We start from the raw sequence: 21501 nt of genomic DNA, 5'->3' as shown, positions 1-21501 counted from the left end.
ATGCTGGTATTTGTGGTTCCCCAAGTACCAGTTTGCGGGGGAGGCTCGCTGGGACTTGTAGCTCCACAGCAAAAGACAATATTAATTTTAACACTTTCATGGCTATCAGCCCGGCACCCACCGCCCAGGGGTGCTGAGGACAGCCCCGGGCTTCATCCCTGGACCTTGGGTGCCTGGAGGGGGGTACCCCTTTATTTTAGGGTCCCCATTCCCCCCAGGGAACCCCGGCCAGTGGTGACTAGTTGGGGGGAGTGATGCTTTGGCTGCGGGGACCGATATAAAAGTGTCCACCCGGCAGCCGCATCACCTCCCTGGCTAGTGAAGCCCGGTGCTAGTTTCAAAAATATGGGGGATCCCTTCTTCTTTTGTCCCCCGTATTTTTGGAACCAGGGCCGGCCCAAGAGTCCGGTGCTGGTTGTTAAAATACAGGGGAACCCCAGTCATTTTTCCTCCCATATTTTTGCAACCAGGACCAGCTCAAAGAGCCCGGGGCTAGTTATGCTTTTGGAGTGGAGTTGCACGCCGTTTAAAAAAATAAATATTTTTAACACTTTCCAGCACCCAGGAAGCATGCAGCAGAGTTGGGCAGAGCAAATGCAGTGGGAGCTGTACCATCACCACTGCACACCGTATCACAAATGTGGGAGAAGGAAGCCTAACACCGCAGAGAAGACACCAGCAAAGGTTACATATTAATCATCCCGGCTGGTATAGCCATATATACATCAGGACTGTCTGTTCTCTCCCAATCACATTCTCTCTCTCTCTCTCTCTCTCTCTCTCTCTCTCTTTCTATCTCTCTGGCAGGCTTTAAAATGCCTTAACATAGTGGTTCCCAAATTTTTTCTATCATGGTACCCAAGGGCACAGGTTGTCAAACTCGGTCCTCAATACAACAAACAGTGCATCTTTTCCAGGTTTACTCGCAGAGTCACAAGTGAAATAATTAGCTCCACCTGTTCATATTTTAAAATGTGTTAGTGAGTAATGAATATACAGATGGAGCCCTCCTCATCTATGCCTTTAACAGGATTAACTGACACAGGGCAGTCGGACTTAATCCCCTGCTGTTTTGTTCTCTCTGTATTGTATTGCAGCTGAGAACAATAAATGAAAGGCTTATGCTAATAAACCTTGGTGCACCTAGGCGCAGCAGAGAAGCCTAGATGAGCATGGCTCCATCTGTACCTGTTCACATGCCTTATTATCTGCATATCTCTGTGGGAGACAGAGCAGAGCTGACCGGAGCGTGTTCTGCTGTGTCAATATTGCCGCTGGCTGACAGAGGTAGGCTGGCTGACTGTAGAGAGCTGCACAGTGGCAGCGCGCTGTTCCTCCCACTGGCAGTTCCCGATCGGTGACTCACTGGTTCCCTCTCCACCTGGTGCAGTGTGCCTCAGTGCTCTCTACCTGGTGCAATGTGCCTCAGTGCTCTCTACCTGGTGCAATGATGCTCTGTGCTATCTACCTGGTGCAATGTGTCTCAGTGCTCTCTACCTGGTGCAATGTGTCTAAGTGCTCTCTACCTGGTGCAATGTGTCTCAGTGCTCTCTACCTGGTGCAATGTGTCTCTGTGCTCTCTACCTGGTGCAATGTGCCTCAGTGCTCTCTACCTGGTGCAATGTGTCTCTGTGCTCTCTACCTGGTGCAATGTGCCTCAGTGCTCTCTACCTGGTGCAATGTGTCTCTGTGCTCTCTACCTGGTGCAATGTGTCTCTGTGCTCTCTACCTGGTGCAATGTGTCTCTGTGCTCTCTACCTGGTGCAGTGTACCTCAGTGCTCTCTACCTGGTGCAATGTGCCTCAGTGCTCTCTACCTGGTGCAATGTGTCTCTGTGCTCTCTACCTGGTGCAGTGTGTCTCTGTGCTCTCTACCTGGTGCAATGTATCTCTGTGCTCTCTACCGGGTGCAATGTGTCTGAGTGCTCTCTACCTGGTGCAGTGTGTCTCTGTGCTCTCTACCTGGTGCAGTGTGTCTCAGTGCTCTCTACCTGGTGCAATGTGCCTCAGTGCTCTCTACCTGGTGCAATGTGCCTCAGTGCTCTCTACCTGGTGCAATGTGTCTCAGTGCTCTCTACCTGGTGCAATGTGTCTCTGTGCTCTCTACCTGGTGCAATGTGTCTCTGTGCTCTCTACCTGGTGCAATGTGTCTCAGTGCTCTCTACCTGGTGCAATGTGTCTCTGTGCTCTCTACCTGGTGCAATGTGTCTCTGTGCTCTCTACCTGGTGCAATGTGTCTCTGTGCTCTCTACCTGGTGCAATGTGTCTCTGTGCTCTCTACCTGGTGCAATGTGTCTCAGTGCTCTCTACCTGGTGTAATGTGTCTCTGTGCTCTCTACCTGGTGCAATGTGTCTCAGTGCTCTCTACCTGGTGCAGTGTGTCTCTGTGCTCTCTGCCTGGTGCAATGTGTCTCAGTGCTCTCTACCTGGTGCAATGTGCCTCAGTGCTCTCTACCTGGTGCAATGTGTCTCAGTGCTCTCTACCTGGTGCAATGTGCCTCAGTGCTCTCTACCTGGTGCAATGTGCCTCTGTGCTCTCTACCTGGTGCAATGTGCCTCAGTGCTCTCTGCCTGGTGCAATGTGCCTCAGTGCTCTCTACCTGTTGCAATGTGCCTCAGTGCTCTCTACCTGTTGCAATGTGCCTCAGTGCTCTCTACCTGGTGCAATGTGCCTCAGTGCTCTCTGCCTGGTGCAATGTGCCTCAGTGCTCTCTGCCTGGTGCAATGTTCCTCAGTGCTCTCTACCTGGTGCAGTGTGTCTCAGTGCTCTCTACCTGGCGCAATGTGTATAACGTGCTCTACCTGTCGCAGTGTGTATAGGAGGTTTTACCTGGTGCATTGTGTATTAGGTGCACTACTGTGTGGTGTAATGTGAATTGCCACTATTATGTTGCCATGCTCCTTCCCCACAAAACAACGCACTGTCCATGCTTTGCCCTGTGAGAATGGGAGCACCAAGCACTATAGTATGTACTGTACCTAATTTGCCCTTCTAACTTAAAAAAGTGCCCTCCCGAATAAAAAATGTGCCCTCCCGAATGAAAAGTGTGCCCTCCCCGTGATCAGCACCCTGTCCTAAAAAAGTCCTAGAGTGAACACTAACATGATCTGCCTTTTGTTGGTGTAACTCCGCCTACATTACATTTTGAAGCAGTAATCCTGCCTACTTTTGTATTGGTCCCGCCTACAGTTGATTTGATGCCGCCCACGAGGCCACTTCTAGAATTTTTTCCAGGGCCACTTTTATCTCCCAATCCGTCCCTGATTGTACTGCATGTACTTCTGTGGCTGTCCCATTTGCCTATAACACTGCATATTGCTGGAACATTATGCAAATTGTGCAGCCACCACCACCTGATATGCTTCAGACTGTGAGTGACTTTAATCCTGAAAAAAAACTCTTAAGTAACAAAGCCCAGGCACCTAGCATCATTCTGAATATCCTGTTCTATGCCTACTTGATCCAATTTCACATTTGAAAACAAATACAAAACAATTATTTAGGCTGTCGCTGCGGTCTATACAGTGCTAGCTGACAATTTTCAAAACAAATTTCTGTATCATTTGCAGTGACAGCTAGAAACTTGTTCTGAAATAGACAGTGATCACATAATAATACATAAAATGTAAGCATTATATTTACATTTTAGACATAGTTTCAAAAACGTCTAAAAGGTGTAAGTAATTGTTGTCTCATGTCTGCACATATTCAAATAGTTGTGGATTGTTTTGTGTGTTTATTCCCCCTGTCTGTTTGAAATCCTGCCAACCTGCAGATTCAAACACCTGTGAATAGTACCTGCGTGTCACCTCAGGGTATTATTTCTCATTTACCTTTTTTGTCTTATTAAAATTCTGCTTCAAACATGTAATTGTCAAGTAATAATAACTGACATTGGACAGCAGCATTAAAAATAAAAGTTCACAGGAATCAATTTTGGTTTATGATGTCACATGTAAACTGCCCTTTGAAATTCATTTTTGTACCTAAAATCATCTGTTATCCATTGAAGATATTGTTACCAACCAAACGCAGGGCCTAATTCAGACCTGATCATAGCAGCAAATTTGTTAGCAGATGGGCAAAATCATGGGGGTAATTACGAGACAATCGCTTGCTAGCAGTTTTTAGCAGCCATGCAAACGCATAGTCGCCGCCCACTAGGGAGTGTATTTTCGCTTTGCAGGAGTGCGAATGCCTGTGCAGCCGAGCGCCTGCAAACACATTTTGTGCAAAACAAGACCAGCCCTGTAGTTATTTATTCTGTGCGATGATTGCTGCGACGAGTGACACGGTAAAGATGTCAGATACCCGCCCAGCAAACACCTGGCCACGCCTGCGTTTTTTCCAAACACTGCCAGAAAATGGTCAGTTGACATCCATAAATGCCCTCTTTCTGTCGATCTCCTTGCGTTCGGCTGTGCAATTGGAATTATCGCTTGAACCAGTGCAAAACCACAATGATTAGCCTTTTTTTCACTGATCGCTACGCAGTGAACAACGGCAGCTAGCGAGCAAATTGGAATGACCCCCCCATGTGCACTGCAGGGGGAAGAGGGGGGGGGGGACATGTGCAGAGAGAGTTAGATTTTGGTGGAGTGTGTTAAAACTGAAATGTAAATTGCAGTGTAAAAATAAAGCAGCCAGTATTTACCCTGCACAGAAACAATAGAACCCACCCAAGTCTAACTCTCTCTGCACATGTTATATCTGCCCCCCCTGCAGTGCACATGGGTCATTCCGAGTTGTTCGCTCGTTGCAGATTTTTGCTATGCTGCGATTTGTTGCTAATTGCGCATCCGCAAGGCACGCAGGGCGCATGTGCTTAGTTATTTAACTAAAAACTTTGTAGATTTTTTTGTGGATCCTGCGGCGCTTTTCAGTCGCACTGCTGATCGGTGAATGATTGACAGGAAAGGGGCGTTTCTGGGTGGTAACTGAGCGTTTTCCGGGAGTGTGCTAAAAAACGCAGGCGTGTCAGGGAAAAACGCGGGAGTGTCTGGAGAAACGGGCGAGTGGCTGGCCGAACGCAGGGCGTGTTTGTGACGTCAAACCAGGAACTAAACAGACTGAGCTGATCGCAATCTGTGAGTAGGTCTGGAGCTACTCAGAAACTGCAAGGAATTATTTAGTAGCAGTTCTGCTAATCTTTCGTTCGCTATTCTGCTAAGCTAAGATACACTCCCAGAGGGCGGTGGCCTAGCGTGTGCAATGCTGCTAAAAGCAGCTAGCGAGCGAACAACTCGGAATGAGGGCCATGGTGTTTCCCATCTGCTAACAAATTTGCTGCTATGATCAGGCCTGAATTAGGCCCTCAGTTTGAAACTTTTATATTTTTCCCTCATGTATTATCCAGCAACTATCTTGGGGAGATTCACTATGTACTGAAACCTTTTATTACTTTTAATGTTGTTCTGTACTGTAGATAATTTTGTTCACACTGAAACAGTTGCTATATTATTGGCACAGGGTGCAGGTGCATGGCAAGAACTTTGTGGGCCCCATAGCAACATTTTCAAAGGGCCCCTGCACGATTGCTTTGAGAGACACCTCTCTCCTCATAGACTTTTACATTTTATGCCCCATAGTAATGCCTTTATTAATTTTAGAAGTAGTACCAAAGTTCATTTTATACCCTATCGCAGGCATTCTCATCCTCGGTCCTCAAGGCACACTAAGGGATAAATTTACTAAGGTGGGTGTTTTTTTTAGAACTGGTGATGTTGCTCATGGCAACCAATCATATTCTACTTAACATTTATCTAGCTGAAGATATTAGCTAGAAACTTATTGGTTGCTATGGGCAGCATCACAATTTCTGAAAAAACTCCCACTTTAGTAAATTTTCCCCTAACAGTCCAAGGTTTAGTGATATCCATGCTTGAGCTGAGGTAACAATAATTAGTACTTCAGTTATTTTGATTTAACCATCTGTGCTGTATCCTGGATATCACTAAAACCTGCACTGTTAGTGTGGCCTGAGGACTGAGGTTGGGAATACCTGCCCTATAGTAATGCCTTAGTACATATTATGCCACTCTAATGTGCCTCCAGTTCTTATCACTGTTCTACCCTTAGTTACATAGAAACATAGATAGAACCACTTGGCCCATCTAGTTTGCCCCTTTTTTTTATCCTTGAGGTAACCTATACCCTATTTAATCCTTAGTTTTTTGTAACGATATTCATATGCCTATCCCAAGCATGTTTAAATTGCTACTATCATAGCCTCTACCACCTCTGACAGGAGGCTATTCCACTTATCCACTGCCCTTTCTGTGAAGTGAAGCAATTTCCCCTGAACCTACTGTACCTCTACCTCCAGGTTCAGCGCTTATCCTCGAGATCTGATATTTTTCTTCCTTTGAAGAATGTTTCCCTCCTGTACTTTGTTTGAACACTTGGTATATCAAAAGTTTCTATGATGTCCACCTTTCCCTTCTCTGCTCCAAACTGTACATGTTAAGATCTTTTAGTCTTTTCGGGTAAGTTTTATGATGTACTGTAGGCCATGCACCATTTTGGTTGTATTTAAATCGTGACTCCTAAATCCCTTTCCTCTTCAGTAGTTTCCATTATAGTACACTTGATCATACTGTTCATACTGTGCAACATGACAATACCTCCAGTTCATATTATGCCACATTACAGTGCCCCCAGTTTATATTATGCCACATTACAGTGCCCCCAGTTTATATTATGCCACATTACAGTGCCACCAGTTAATATTATGCCACATTATAGCGTCTCTGGTTCATATTGTGCAACAGTACAGTGCTATCTAAATATTGTATCATATTTCAGTGCCCCCAGTTTATATGATGCAACAGTACAATGTCCCCTCATCTTGTGCCACACCATAGTACCTCCAGTTCATATTGAGCCAAACTACAGTGAGTTTTCAGGGAATGCTTGAAGGTTTGAAGACTGGAGGAGAGTCTTAATGTGCAAGGGAGGGCATTCCACAGAGTGAGTGCAGCGCAAAGAAAGTCTTGCAATCGTGAATTGGAGTGAGGAATGAGTGTGGATGAGAGACGAATATCTTGAGTGGAGCGAAAAGGTCAGTTAGGGACATATTTTGATATAAGTGAAGAGATGTAGTTTGGTTAATAGCCTTGTGTATATGTCAGTGGCGTAAATAGGAATTTTGATCCCCCAAGCCAAAAAAGGTTCCAGCGCCCTTCCTCCCATTTCCGTTTAAAAAGTAAAGAATTTGCGCATGCCGCAAGTGTGGCCTCACAGGAAGGGGCACAGTCTCACAGGAAGGGTTGTGGCATTGCAGGAAAAGACTACCTTATACACCAGTATTGCAACCTGCACACCCAGACATTGGCAACCACAGGAAAAATAAAATCCTGATTCATGCCCCTTACATTGTAATTTTTCCTCCTCATAGTAATGCCCCTGACACATTATGCCACACACCGCAATGTCCATTACACTTTATACCACACACCATAATGCCCCTGACACATTATGCCATACACCGTAATGCCTGTGACACATTATGCAACACACTACAATGCACATTACACAATATGCCACACACCGTCATGCTCCTGACACAAAAATGTATATTATGCCACACAGTATGAGCCAAAATTCACATTCTGCCACACAGTATGAGCCAAAATTCACATTATGCCACACAGTATGAGCCAAAATTCACATTATGCCACACAGTATGAGCCAAAATTCACATTATGCCACACAGTATGAGCCAAAATTCACATTATGCCACACAGTATGAGCCAAAATTCACATTATGCCACACAGTATGAGCCAAAATTCACATTATGCCACACAGTATGAGCCAAAATTCACATTACGCCACTGAGTATGAGCTGAAATTCACATTACGCCACACAGTATAAGCTGAAATATACATTATGCCACTGAGTATGAGCTGAAATATACATTATGCCATGAGAATTAGCCAAAATTCACATTATGGCACACAGTATGAGCCATATTTACATTATGCTACGCAGTATGAGCCATATTCACATTACGCTACACAGTATGAGCTGAAAATTATATTACCAAACAGTATGAGTCAAAATTTACTATTACGCCACACAGTATGAGTCGACATTCACATTATACCACACAGTATGAGTCGACATTCACATTATGCCACACAGTATTAGCCAAGTTCACATTATGCCACACAGTATGAGCCAAATTCACATTATCAAGCGATGTGATGACTCTACCCTTTAGGTGCTGCAACTGACCTTAATCCAAAAGGTGGTAGAACATTTGGGTATGTGTATTAAATGAACCATGGTCAGACTTTATCATAAAAGTATATAATACACAAGTTATTAAGCAACCAATTGAAAGATAAAACATGGATGACAATGCATAAAATATGAGTAAGGGCTGAGAGAGAAATTAATCTTACCGGGGAGGGTACAAGGTGCCGCAGGTGTAGCAATGCAGGGTACCCTGGGAAAATACCCTGCTAATGACTCCCAATGATTGAATTCCCAAACACTGTGTACTCAGTCCAAAACGTCCAAGTGTTTGTAGATGGCACTGGAGGGTAATGTATTCTGAAACACAGCCCCTAGCAGTGCCAAATACACATAATATGCCCAGCAGTGCCAGATACACATAATACCCCGAGCAGTGCCAGATACACAATGCCGCCAGAGTGGTATCAGTTACACAATGTCCCCAGTGTAGTGCCAGATACATAATGGCCCCAGTGTAGTGCCAGATACACAATGCAGAGTAGTGCCTATTACAAAATGCCCCCAATAGTGCTCACTCCATGGCTGTTGCAGGGCTGCTGGGCTGCTGCTGCTGCTTCCGCCGCCACCATCCATGTCTGAGGGGAGAAGAGCACAGCGTGTGTCTCTCCTGCCCTTCACTGTGTCCCGACTCCTGTTTCCTGTTTCCATTTGAAATATGGCGCTGGTTCGTGAGCCAATCAAAGTTTGCGGTCTGGCAGCCAATAATGAGCCAATGCTGCTGGTCCGCGAGCTCTGATTGACTGACGGACGGCACCATATTAGAAATGGCTGAATGGCTGGCCACAAAAGGGGTTGGGGAGGCAGGGCACAAGAATCGTTGCAGCAGCAGGCGTGTGTGAGAGGGGGTGCCAGACCTTAGGAGGTATTTGTGTGTACTAGGCACCCCCATGCTCACGCCTATGCCCCCCACGCAGCCTAACCCTAACCTGCCCCTGCAGCCTTACCCTAATCATACATACAATCAGGATTCTGACAGTCAGGATTCCGGCGCTGGCATTGTGGCAACCCATAGCAACCAATCAGATTCTCCTTCTCATTTATCTAGCACCTGCTAGGAGATAATACCTAGATTCTGATTGGTTGCTATGGGCATCATCCCATCTTAAATAGAACTCCCATCTTAGTAAATTGACCCCAATGTTTCTCCAGCATAATGTACAAAAGTAGAAAAAACCTACTCAGTTAGGTGCTCTGCAATTCAGTATGCAGGTGTCCTATTTTTCAGTGAGTGGGATCTAGTGTGTCTGTACTGCCTTTCCTAATATGTATGAAGGCTACACATTGCTTTTGTGGACTAGGTTGAAAAATCTGGGCTACCATAGACAAGAAGTACCTGTGCATCCAGCATCGAAAACATTGGGGTATATTTACTAAGGTCCCGATTTTGACCGAGATGCCGTTTTTTCTTCAAAGCGTCATCTCGGTAATTTACTAAGCAAAAATCACGGCAGTGATGAGGGCATTCGTAATATTTTGGAAGTCCTAGGAAAAAAATCACGAATCAATACACCATCGGTCAAATACGCCTGCAATTTGGTAGAAATCGGGAATTTACTAAAAAGTGCAAAACACAAACACTGCTGACAATAGCCAAACACTGCCGTGATGAAATACAAATCGTGAAAAAGTGCTAAAAAAAACCCAGACCTGCTTTTTTATCCCGTGTTTGTATAGGCATGCACGGATCTATGAGATCCGTGCATGTTTTTCAGTGGGAAGGGGTGGGAAATGTTTTAATTTAAAAAACAAAATGCGTGGGGTCCCCCCTCCTAAACCAAACCAGCCTCGGGCTCTTTGATCCGGCCCTGGTTGCAAAAATATAGGGGGAAAAATTGACAGGGGTTCCCCCATATTTTAACAACCAGCACCAGGCTCTGCGCCTGGTCCTGGTTCCAAAAATACGGGGGACAAAAAGCGTAGGGGTCCCCCGTATTTTTGAAACCAGCACCGGGCTCCACTAGCTGGACAGATAATGCCACAGCCGGGGGTCACTTTTATACAGCGCCCTGCGGCCGTGGCATTAAATACCCAACTAGTCACCCCTGGCCGGGGTACCCTGGAGGAGTGGGAACCCCTTAAATCAAGGGGTCCCCCCCTCCAGCCACCCAAGGGCCAGGGGTGAAGCCCGAGGCTGTCCCCCCCATCCAATGGGCTGCGGATGGGGGGCTGATAGCCTTTGTTGAAAGTTATGAATATTGTTTTTAGTAGCAGTACTACAAGTCCCAGCAAGCCTCCCCCGCAAGCTGGTACTTGGAGAACCACAAGTACCAGCATGCGGCGGAAAACCGGGCCCGCTGGTACCTGTAGTACTACTACTAAAAAAATACCCCAATAAAGACATTACACACACACCTTGAAAGTATAACTTTAATGCATACATACACACCACCATATACACATACTTACCTTATGTTCACACGAGGGTCGGTCCTCTTCTCCATGTAGAATCCATGGTGTACCTGTTGAAAAAATTCTACTCACCAAATCCAGTGTAGAGGGCTCCTCGGGTAATCCATTTGTAATCCACGTACTCGTAAAAATAAAAAAACGGACACCCGACCACGAACTGAAAGGGGCCCCATGTTTTCACATGGGACCCCTTTCCCTGAATGCCAGAAACCCCCTCTGACTTATGTCTAAGAGGGTTTCTTCAGCCAATCAGGGAGCGCCACGTTGTGGCACCCTCCTGATCGGCTGTGTGCTCCTGTACTGTCTGACAGGTGGCACACGGCAGTGTTACAATGTAGCGCCTATGCGCTCCATTATAACCAATGGTGGGAACTTTGTGGTCAGCGGTGAGGTTACTTTCGGTCACCCGCTGACCACAAAGTTCCCACCATTGGTTACAATGGAGCGCATAGGCGCTACATTGTAACACTGCCGTGTGCCGCCTGTCAGACAGTACAGGAGCACACAGCCGATCAGGAGGGTGCCACAACGTGGCGCTCCCTGATTGGCTGAAGAAACCCTCTTAGACATAAGTCAGAGGGGGTTTCTGGCATTCGGGGAAAGGGGTCCCATGTGAAAACATGGGGCCCCTTTCAGTTCGTGGTCGGGTGTCCGTTTTTTTATTTTTACAAGTACGTGGATTACAAATGGATTACCCGAGGAGCCCTCTACACTGGATTTGGTGAGTAGAATTTTTTCAACAGGTACACCATGGATTCTACATGGAGAAGAGGACCGATCCTCGTGTGAACATAAGGTAAGTATGTGTATATGGTGGTGTGTATGTATGCATTAAAGTTATACTTTCAAGGTGTGTGTGTAATGTCTTTATTGGGGTATTTTTTTAGTAGTAGTACTACAGGTACCAGCGGGCCCGGTTTTCCGCCGCATGCTGGTACTTGTGGTTCTCCAAGTACCAGCTTGCGGGGGAGGCTTGCTGGGACTTGTAGTACTGCTACTAAAAACAATATTCATAACTTTCAACAAAGGCTATCAGCCCCCCATCCGCAGCCCATTGGATGGGGGGGACAGCCTCGGGCTTCACCCCTGGCCCTTGGGTGGCTGGAGGGGGGGACCCCTTGATTTAAGGGGTTCCCACTCCTCCAGGGTACCCCGGCCAGGGATGATTAGTTGGGTATTTAATGCCACGGCCGCAGGGCGCTGTATAAAAATGACCCCCGGCTGTGGCATTATCTGTCCAGCTAGTGGAGCCCGGTGCTGGTTTCAAAAATACGGGGGACCCCTACGCTTTTTGTCCCCCGTATTTTTGGAACCAGGACCAGGCGCAGAGCCCGGTGCTGGTTGTTTAAATATGGGGGAACCCCTGTCAATTTTTTTCCCATATTTTTGCAACCAGGACCGGCTCAAAGAGCCCGATGCTGGTTTGGCTTAGGAGGGGGGACCCCACGCAATTTTTTTTTAAAGTTTAAACATTTTTTTTTTTTTTTTACAAGGTGCACAATGAAGCCCAGCACGGATCTCTCAGATCCGGCCGAGATTCATTGTATTAAAGTCGGCAGTGTTTTACAAGTCACTCACGTAAAACACTGCCTAAAAAAACGAATGACATCGACATCGGAAAAACCGAAAATGCAGAATACGGCAGCTTAGTAAATTAGTCGTAATCAATTCAAAAAGTTGCATATTTACACTTTCGATGTCATTCGTGATTGAACTTTGACCTCAAACGGAAAATTACGAATGTTAGTAAATTTACCCCATTGATTTAGTTGTGCTTTAGTTCTCCAGGTACTGTCTTGCATTGACAATGGGTTATACCAAAACATCTCCCAGATCTGCATTGCCCCCTAAAGTGTGTGTGTCTGCCAACAAACAGCTCTGCCCTGGAGCACGTCTATGTTGCACACAGACTTGATGCTACTGGGTGTCTCTAAATCTAAAAGTGTGAATGCACAAAAAAAGCGCTCTCTAAATCCACGTTTTTACCAAAGTGAATAACACTTAAATAAAAGGCAAAAATAATCACCAAAGGAAAATAGTTCTCTCTCTCTTTGGAGTTCAGTAATGCAAAAAGCAGTTCCTGTTTATTGGTAATAAACTGTAGTTAGAATTTATTCCATCAGTATATTGAGTATATATTTAATATGCACAGGTATTGCAGATGAATAAAACAAATGAGACCAATGTAAGGAGGTACTTCTTACAGAATAATTATTTGATACAAATGCTATTAAAATTATACTATACATATCATTCTATTATTCTATATAATAGAGAAACCTGACTTTTAGCAATATTCCTACCTTAGACTTGACTACATGAACATCCAATATTTTAAAATGTCAAACCTTTTGCTGCTCTTTGTAGAAACACTTATGTGGTAGACAAGTAGCTATGTTCTGTATACACTGTCAAATGGCTTCCCTGCTATGACTTCTCTGAGAGTTAACCTCTCCTCTTATTCCTATCTTTACATTCTTGTTTGTTCCAACAGTTCTTTTCTACTTTCAGCTATTGACAGTTTTATCTTTCTTTTACTTTCAGAAAAATGAGCAGGTAACATTTGTAAAATGTTATGCTTGTTGCTGCACTTTGCACAAGCAATTTTGTAGTAAAAACTAGAGATGAGCGGGTTCGGTTTCTCTGAATCCGAACCCGCCAGAACTTCATGTTTTTTTTCACGGGTCCGAGCGACTCGGATCTTCCCGCCTTGCTCGGTTAACCCGAGCGCGCCCGAACGTCATCATGACGCTGTCGGATTCTCGCGAGGCTCGGATTCTATCGCGAGACTCGGATTCTATATAAGGAGCCGCGCGTCGCCGCCATTTTCACACGTGCATTGAGATTGATAGGGAGAGGACGTGGCTGGCGTCCTCTCCATTTAGATTATAAGAGACTGAGAGAGATTTACTGGAGCTGACTAGGAGCAGAGGCGTCATGAGGGGGGTGCGGGGGGTGCGGCCCGCACCCAGGTGTCACCCTTCAATGGGGTGACACCAAAAAGAGCTGCACACCCGCACACCCATCCACAGATACGTCTGCGGCTGCACCCACACTTATTCCTCCCCAGCACCGCACCCCCGCCGACTTCATCACCGGACAGCGGTGATATACACACCGGCCCGCCTGTACACCGCCGCGGCGCCACGGTGACCGGGTCCGTACTACTATCACCATGGTGATGAGCTATAAACTGTTGCCGGGTGCTGTACGTCACGAGTGACGTCATACGCACGCCTGCACCGCATGCCTTGCTGGGAGGGAGAATGGGAGGAGACTTTGCTGGGCAGGGAGGACGGCCGTTACCAGAGGGAGCTGTACTGCAGGGACTAAAGTGCGCACCTCATTGCCTTCTTCTCTGGCTGGCTGTGAGCTGTTTCAGCTGAGAGAGGGTGTGTATGTTTGATTCAATGTTTTACAGTTTACAATTACATTATAAACCATTATTACTTGAGTAAAAAAAAATGTTTTGAATAAAAAAAAATGTTTTGAGTGTGTGTGTGTATATATATATATATATATATATATATACATATGTGTGTATATATATATATATATATATATATGTATGTATGAGTCTGAATACCTCCGCCGCCACATTGAGCTCTTGCCACGCGGCCGCTCCTGATTGGCTGTCGGTCCGCAAAATAGTAGCGCCGCGGTCATAGGAGCTGCAGTGCTGCCGACCACAGCCTCCTCCTCCTTGCACCGCCGCCGCCCTCTGCCTCCTCCTCCACTACACCGGCGCTGCCCTCAGCCACCCCACCGTTGCCCTCAGTCCTTCTCTGCACCTCCGCCTCCTCTGCACCATGCCAATCACAGCCATCTCATCCACCGCCCCGCAGACCACAGCATCCTCAGCACCGCCGCTGCTAAATAGGTAATCTTACCCTGCTGCCTTTCTCTCGCCCTAGTCCCTACTATGTGCCCTTGCTGTCCCTCTCTCTGTCCCTATGTCCCTGCTGTCACTTTCCCTGTCCATCTGTCACTCTCCCTGTCCCTGTTGTCACTTTCCCAGTCAATCTGTCACTCTCCCTGTTCCTATGTCCCTGCTGTCACTCTCCCTGCTCCTGCTGTCACTTTCCTTGTCTCTCTGTCCCTGTCCCTGCTGTCACTCTCCCTGAATTTTGTGTCATACAGTGTGCTATAATGTGAATTTCGGCTTAAACCGTGTGCTGTAATGTGAATTTCGGCTCATTCAGTGTACTGTAATGTGAATTTCGGCTCATACAGTATGCTATAATGTGAATTTCGGCTCATACCGTGTGCTATAATGTGAATTTCGGCTCATTCAGTGTGCTATAATGTGAATTTCGGCTTATGCCGTGTGCTAAAATGTGAATTTTGGCTCATGCAGTGTGCTATAATGTGATTTTTGACTCATTCTGTGTGTTATAATGTGAAAACTAGTACAAAAACATAACTAAGGGTTCCGTGTATTGTGATACGGGAGGGTGGCATGGGGGGTGACACCGTGAGTTACCACACCGGGTGACACCAACCCTAGTGACGCCTCTGACTAGGAGGAGTACTGTTACTGTAGAAGTGTAGAGACTGAGTGGAGAGAGTTTACTAGTGAGGACAGTGCAGTTTACTTTATAATCCGTTCTCTGCCTGAAAAAAGCGATACACAGCACACAGTGACTCAGTCACATACCATATCTGTGTGCACTGCTCAGGCTCAGGCCAGTGTGCTGCATCATCTATTATCTATATATAATATTATATATATATCTGTCTGACTGCTCAGCTCACACAGCTTATAATTAGAGATGAGCGGGTTCGGTTTCTTTGAATCCGAACCCGCACGAACTTCACTTTTTTTTTCACGGGTCCGAGCGACTCGGATCTTCCCGCCTTGCTCGGTTAACCCGAGCGCGCCCGAACGTCATCATGACGCTGTCGGATTCTCGCGAGACTCGGATTCTATATAAGGAGCCGCGCGTCGCCGCCATTTTCACACGTGCATTGAGATTGATAGGGAGAGGACGTGGCTGGCGTCCTCTCCATTTAGATTAGATTTAGAAGAGAGAGAGAGAGAGAGATTGCTGTGATACTGTAGATTAGAAGAGAGTGCAGACAGAGTTTAGTGACTGACGACCACAGTGACCAGTGACCACCAGAGACAGTGCAGTTGTTTGTTTTATTTAATATATCCATTCTCTGCCTGAAAAAAACGATACACAGTCACACAGTGACTCAGTCTGTGTGCACTGCTCAGCCCAGTGTGCTGCACATCAATGTATTGTATATAAAGCTTATAATTGTGGGGGAGACTGGGGAGCACTGCAGGTTGTTATAGCAGGAGCCAGGAGTACATGATAAATAATATTATATTAAAATTAAACAGTGCACACTTTTGCTGCAGGAGTGCCACTGCCAGTGTGACTAGTGGTGACCAGTGCCTGACCACCAGTATATTAGTAGTATTGTATACTATCTCTTTATCAACCAGTCTATATTAGCAGCAGACACAGTACAGTGCGGTAGTTCACGGCTGTGGCTACCTCTGTGTCGGCACTCGGCAGGCAGTCCGTCCATCCATAATTGTATTATAATATATACCACCTAACCGTGGTTTTTTTTTCATTCTTTATACCGTCGTCATACTAGTTGTTACGAGTATACTATTATCTCTTTATCAACCAGTGTACAGTGCGGTAGTTCACGGCTGTGGCTACCTCTGTGTCGGCACTCGGCAGGCAGTCCGTCCAACCATAATTGTATTATATACCACCTAACCGTGTTTTTTTTTTCATTCTTTATACCGTCGTCATACTAGTTGTTACGAGTATACTACTATCTCTTTATCAACCAGTGTACAGTGCGGTAGTTCACGGCTGTGGCTACCTCTGTGTCGGCACTCGGCAGGCAGTCCGTCCATCCATAATTGTATTATAATATATACCACCTAACCGTGGTTTTTTTTTCATTCTTTATACCGTCGTCATACTAGTTGTTACGAGTATACTACTATCTCTTTATCAACCAGTGTACAGTGCGGTAGTTCACGGCTGTGGCTACCTCTGTGTCGGCACTCGGCAGGCAGTCCGTCCAACCATAATTGTATTATAATATATACCACCTAACCGTGGTTTTTTTTTCATTCTTTATACCGTCGTCATACTAGTTGTTACGAGTATACTACTATCTCTTTATCAACCAGTGTACAGTGCGGTAGTTCACGGCTGTGGCTACCTCTGTGTCGGCACTCGGCAGGCAGTCCGTCCAACCATAATTGTATTATAATATATACCACCTAACCGTGGTTTTTTTTTCATTCTTTATACCGTCGTCATACTAGTTGTTACGAGTATACTACTATCTCTTTATCAACCAGTGTACAGTGCGGTAGTTCACGGCTGTGGCTACCTCTGTGTCGGCACTCGGCAGGCAGTCCGTCCATCCATAATTGTATTATATACCACCTAACCGTGGTTTTTTTATACCACCTAACCGTGGCAGTCCGTCCATAATTGTATACTAGTATCCAATCCATCCATCTCCATTGTTTACCTGAGGTGCCTTTTAGTTCTGCCTATAAAATATGGAGAACAAAAAAGTTGAGGTTCCAAAATTAGGGAAAGATCAAGATCCACTTCCACCTCATGCTGAAGCTGCTGCCACTAGTCATGGCCGAGACGATGAAATGCCAGCAACGTCGTCTGCCAAGGCCGATGCCCAATGTCATAGTACAGAGCATGTCAAATCCAAAACACCAAATATCAGAAAAAAAAGGACTCCAAAACCTAAAATAAAATTGTCGGAGGAGAAGCGTAAACTTGCCAATATGCCATTTACCACACGGAGTGGCAAGGAACGGCTGAGGCCCTGGCCTATGTTCATGGCTAGTGGTTCAGCTTCACATGAGGATGGAAGCACTCAGCCTCTCGCTAGAAAACTGAAAAGACTCAAGCTGGCAAAAGCACCGCAAAGAACTGTGCGTTCTTTGAAATCCCAAATCCACAAGGAGAGTCCAATTGTGTCGGTTGCGATGCCTGACCTTCCCAACACTGGACGTGAAGAGCATGCGCCTTCCACCATTTGCACGCCCCCTGCAAGTGCTGGAAGGAGCACCCGCAGTCCAGTTCCTGATAGTCAGATTGAAGATGTCAGTGTTGAAGTACACCAGGATGAGGAGGATATGGGTGTTGCTGGCGCTGGGGAGGAAATTGACCAGGAGGATTCTGATGGTGAGGTGGTTTGTTTAAGTCAGGCACCCGGGGAGACACCTGTTGTCCGTGGGAGGAATATGGCCGTTGACATGCCAGGTGAAAATACCAAAAAAATCAGCTCTTCGGTGTGGAGGTATTTCACCAGAAATGCGGACAACAGGTGTCAAGCCGTGTGTTCCCTTTGTCAAGCTGTAATAAGTAGGGGTAAGGACGTTAACCACCTCGGAACATCCTCCCTTATACGTCACCTGCAGCGCATTCATAATAAGTCAGTGACAAGTTCAAAAACTTTGGGTGACAGCGGAAGCAGTCCACTGACCAGTAAATCCCTTCCTCTTGTAACCAAGCTCACGCAAACCACCCCACCAACTCCCTCAGTGTCAATTTCCTCCTTCCCCAGGAATGCCAATAGTCCTGCAGGCCATGTCACTGGCAAGTCTGACGAGTCCTCTCCTGCCTGGGATTCCTCCGATGCATCCTTGCGTGTAACGCCTACTGCTGCTGGCGCTGCTGTTGTTGCCGCTGGGAGTCGATGGTCATCCCAGAGGGGAAGTCGTAAGCCCACTTGTACTACTTCCAGTAAGCAATTGACTGTTCAACAGTCCTTTGCGAGGAAGATGAAATATCACAGCAGTCATCCTACTGCAAAGCGGATAACTGAGGCCTTGGCATCCTGGGTGGTGAGAAACGTGGTTCCGGTATCCATCATTACTGCAGAGCCAACTAGAGACTTGTTGGAGGTACTGTGTCCCCGGTACCAAATACCATCTAGGTTCCATTTCTCTAGGCAGGCGATACCGAAAATGTACACAGACCTCAGAAAAAGAGTCACCAGTGTCCTAAAAAATGCAGCTGTACCCAATGTCCACTTAACCACGGACATGTGGACAAGTGGAGCAGGGCAGGGTCAGGACTATATGACTGTGACAGCCCACTGGGTAGATGTATGGACTCCCGCCGCAAGAACAGCAGCGGCGGCACCAGTAGCAGCATCTCGCAAACGCCAACTCTTTCCTAGGCAGGCTACGCTTTGTATCACCGCTTTCCAGAATACGCACACAGCTGAAAACCTCTTACGGCAACTGAGGAAGATCATCGCGGAATGGCTTACCCCAATTGGACTCTCCTGTGGATTTGTGGCATCGGACAACGCCAGCAATATTGTGTGTGCATTAAATCTGGGCCAATTCCAGCACGTCCCATGTTTTGCACATACCTTGAATTTGGTGGTGCAGAATTTTTTAAAAAACGACAGGGGCATGCAAGAGATGCTGTCGGTGGCCAGAAGAATTGCGGGACACTTTCGGCGTACAGGCACCACGTACAGAAAACTGGAGCACCACCAAAAACTACTGAACCTGCCCTGCCATCATCTGAAGCAAGAAGTGGTAACGAGGTGGAATTCAACCCTCTATATGCTTCAGAGGTTGGAGGAGCAGCAAAAGGCAATTCAAGCCTATACAATTGAGCACGATATAGTAGGTGGAATGCACCTGTCTCAAGTGCAGTGGAGAATGATTTCAACGTTGTGCAAGGTTCTGATGCCCTTTGAACTTGCCACACGTGAAGTCAGTTCAGACACTGCCAGCCTGAGTCAGGTCATTCCCCTCATCAGGCTTTTGCAGAAGAAGCTGGAGGCATTGAAGGAGGAGCTAACACGGAGCGATTCCGCTAGGCATGTGGGACTTGTGGATGCAGCCCTTAATTCGCTTAACAAGGATTCACGGGTGGTCAATCTGTTAAAATCAGAGCACTACATTTTGGCCACTGTGCTCGATCCTAGATTTAAAGCCTACCTTGGATCTCTCTTTCCGGCAGACACAGGTCTGCTGGGGTTGAAAGACCTGCTGGTGACAAAATTGTCAAGTCAAGCGGAACGCGACCTGTCAACATCTCCTCCTTCACATTCTCCCGCAACTGGGGGTGCGAGGAAAAGGCTCAGAATTCCGAGCCCACCCGCTGGCGGTGATGCAGGGCAGTCTGGAGCGACTGCTGATGCTGACATCTGGTCCGGACTGAAGGACCTGACAACGATTACGGACATGTCGTCTACTGTCACTGCATATGATTCTCTCAACATTGATAGAATGGTGGAGGATTATATGAGTGACCGCATCCAAGTAGGCACGTCACACAGTCCGTACTTATACTGGCAGGAAAAAGAGGCAATTTGGAGGCCCTTGCACAAACTGGCTTTATTCTACCTAAGTTGCCCTCCCACAAGTGTGTACTCCGAAAGAGTGTTTAGTGCCGCCGCTCACCTTGTCAGCAATCGGCGTACGAGGTTACATCCAGAAAATGTGGAGAAGATGATGTTCATTAAAATGAATTATAATCAATTCCTCCGCGGAGACATTGACCAGCAGCAATTGCCTCCACAAAGTACACAGGGAGCTGAGATGGTGGATTCCAGTGGGGACGAATTGATAATCTGTGAGGAGGGGGATGTACACGGTGATATATCGGAGGGTGAAGATGAGGTGGACATCTTGCCTCTGTAGAGCCAGTTTGTGCAAGGAGAGATTAATTGCTTCTTTTTTGGGGGGGGGTCCAAACCAACCCGTCATATCAGTCACAGTCGTGTGGCAGACCCTGTCACTGAAATGATGGGTTGGTTAAAGTGTGCATGTCCTGTTTTGTTTATACAACATAAGGGTGGGTGGGAGGGCCCAAGGATAATTCCATCTTGCACCTCTTTTTTCTTTTCTTTTTCTTTGCATCATGTGCTGATTGGGGAGGGTTTTTTGGAAGGGACATCCTGCGTGACACTGCAGTGCCACTCCTAGATGGGCCCGGTGTTTGTGTCGGCCACTAGGGTCGCTAATCTTACTCACACAGCTACCTCATTGCGCCTCTTTTTTTCTTTGCGTCATGTGCTGTTTGGGGAGGGTTTTTTGGAAGGGACATCCTGCGTGACACTGCAGTGCCACTCCTAGATGTGCCCGGTGTTTGTGTCGGCCACTAGGGTCGCTAATCTTACTCACACAGCTACCTCATTGCGCCTCTTTTTTTCTTTGCGTCATGTGCTGTTTGGGGAGGGTTTTTTGGAAGGGACATCCTGCGTGACACTGCAGTGCCACTCCTAGATGTGCCCGGTGTTTGTGTCGGCCACTAGGGTCGCTAATCTTACTCACACAGTCAGCTACCTCATTGCGCCTCTTTTTTTCTTTGCGTCATGTGCTGTTTGGGGAGGGTTTTTTGGAAGGGCCATCCTGCGTGACACTGCAGTGCCACTCCTAGATGGGCCCGGTGTTTGTGTCGGCCACTAGGGTCGCTAATCTTACTCACACAGCTACCTCATTGCGCCTCTTTTTTTCTTTGCGTCATGTGCTGTTTGGGGAGGGTTTTTTGGAAGGGACATCCTGCGTGACACTGCAGTGCCACTCCTAGATGGGCCCGGTGTTTGTGTCGGCCACTAGGGTCACTTATCTTACTCACACAGCGACCTCGGTGCAAATTTTAGGACTAAAAATAATATTGTGAGGTGTGAGGTATTCAGAATAGGCTGAAAATGAGTGTAAATTATGGTTTTTGAGGTTAATAATACTTTGGGATCAAAATGACCCCCAAATTCTATGATTTAAGCTGTTTTTTAGTGTTTTTGGAAAAAAACACCCGAATCCAAAACACACCCGAATCCGACAAAAATAATTCGG

At 46.5% G+C, this 21501-nt stretch overlaps 1 long non-coding RNA gene across 1 annotated transcript in view; it reads left to right on the top strand.

Moving 5' to 3' along the window:
- The first annotated feature begins 564 nt into the window (after positions 1-564).
- The window catches only part of LOC135050787 (uncharacterized), a 35727-nt gene continuing 14790 nt past the window's right edge, over positions 565-21501 (top strand). Inside the window, exon 1 of the long non-coding RNA XR_010241818.1 lies at positions 565-684. This is a non-coding gene — a long non-coding RNA (uncharacterized LOC135050787). The remainder of the gene's footprint in view (positions 685-21501) is intronic.

The sequence above is a fragment of the Pseudophryne corroboree genome, chromosome 2, assembly GCF_028390025.1.
Source record: "Pseudophryne corroboree isolate aPseCor3 chromosome 2, aPseCor3.hap2, whole genome shotgun sequence".
Taxonomy (NCBI): domain Eukaryota; kingdom Metazoa; phylum Chordata; class Amphibia; order Anura; family Myobatrachidae; genus Pseudophryne; species Pseudophryne corroboree.
Note: the sequence above shows the minus strand (reverse complement) of the source record. Positions and strands in the feature narration are given on the sequence as shown.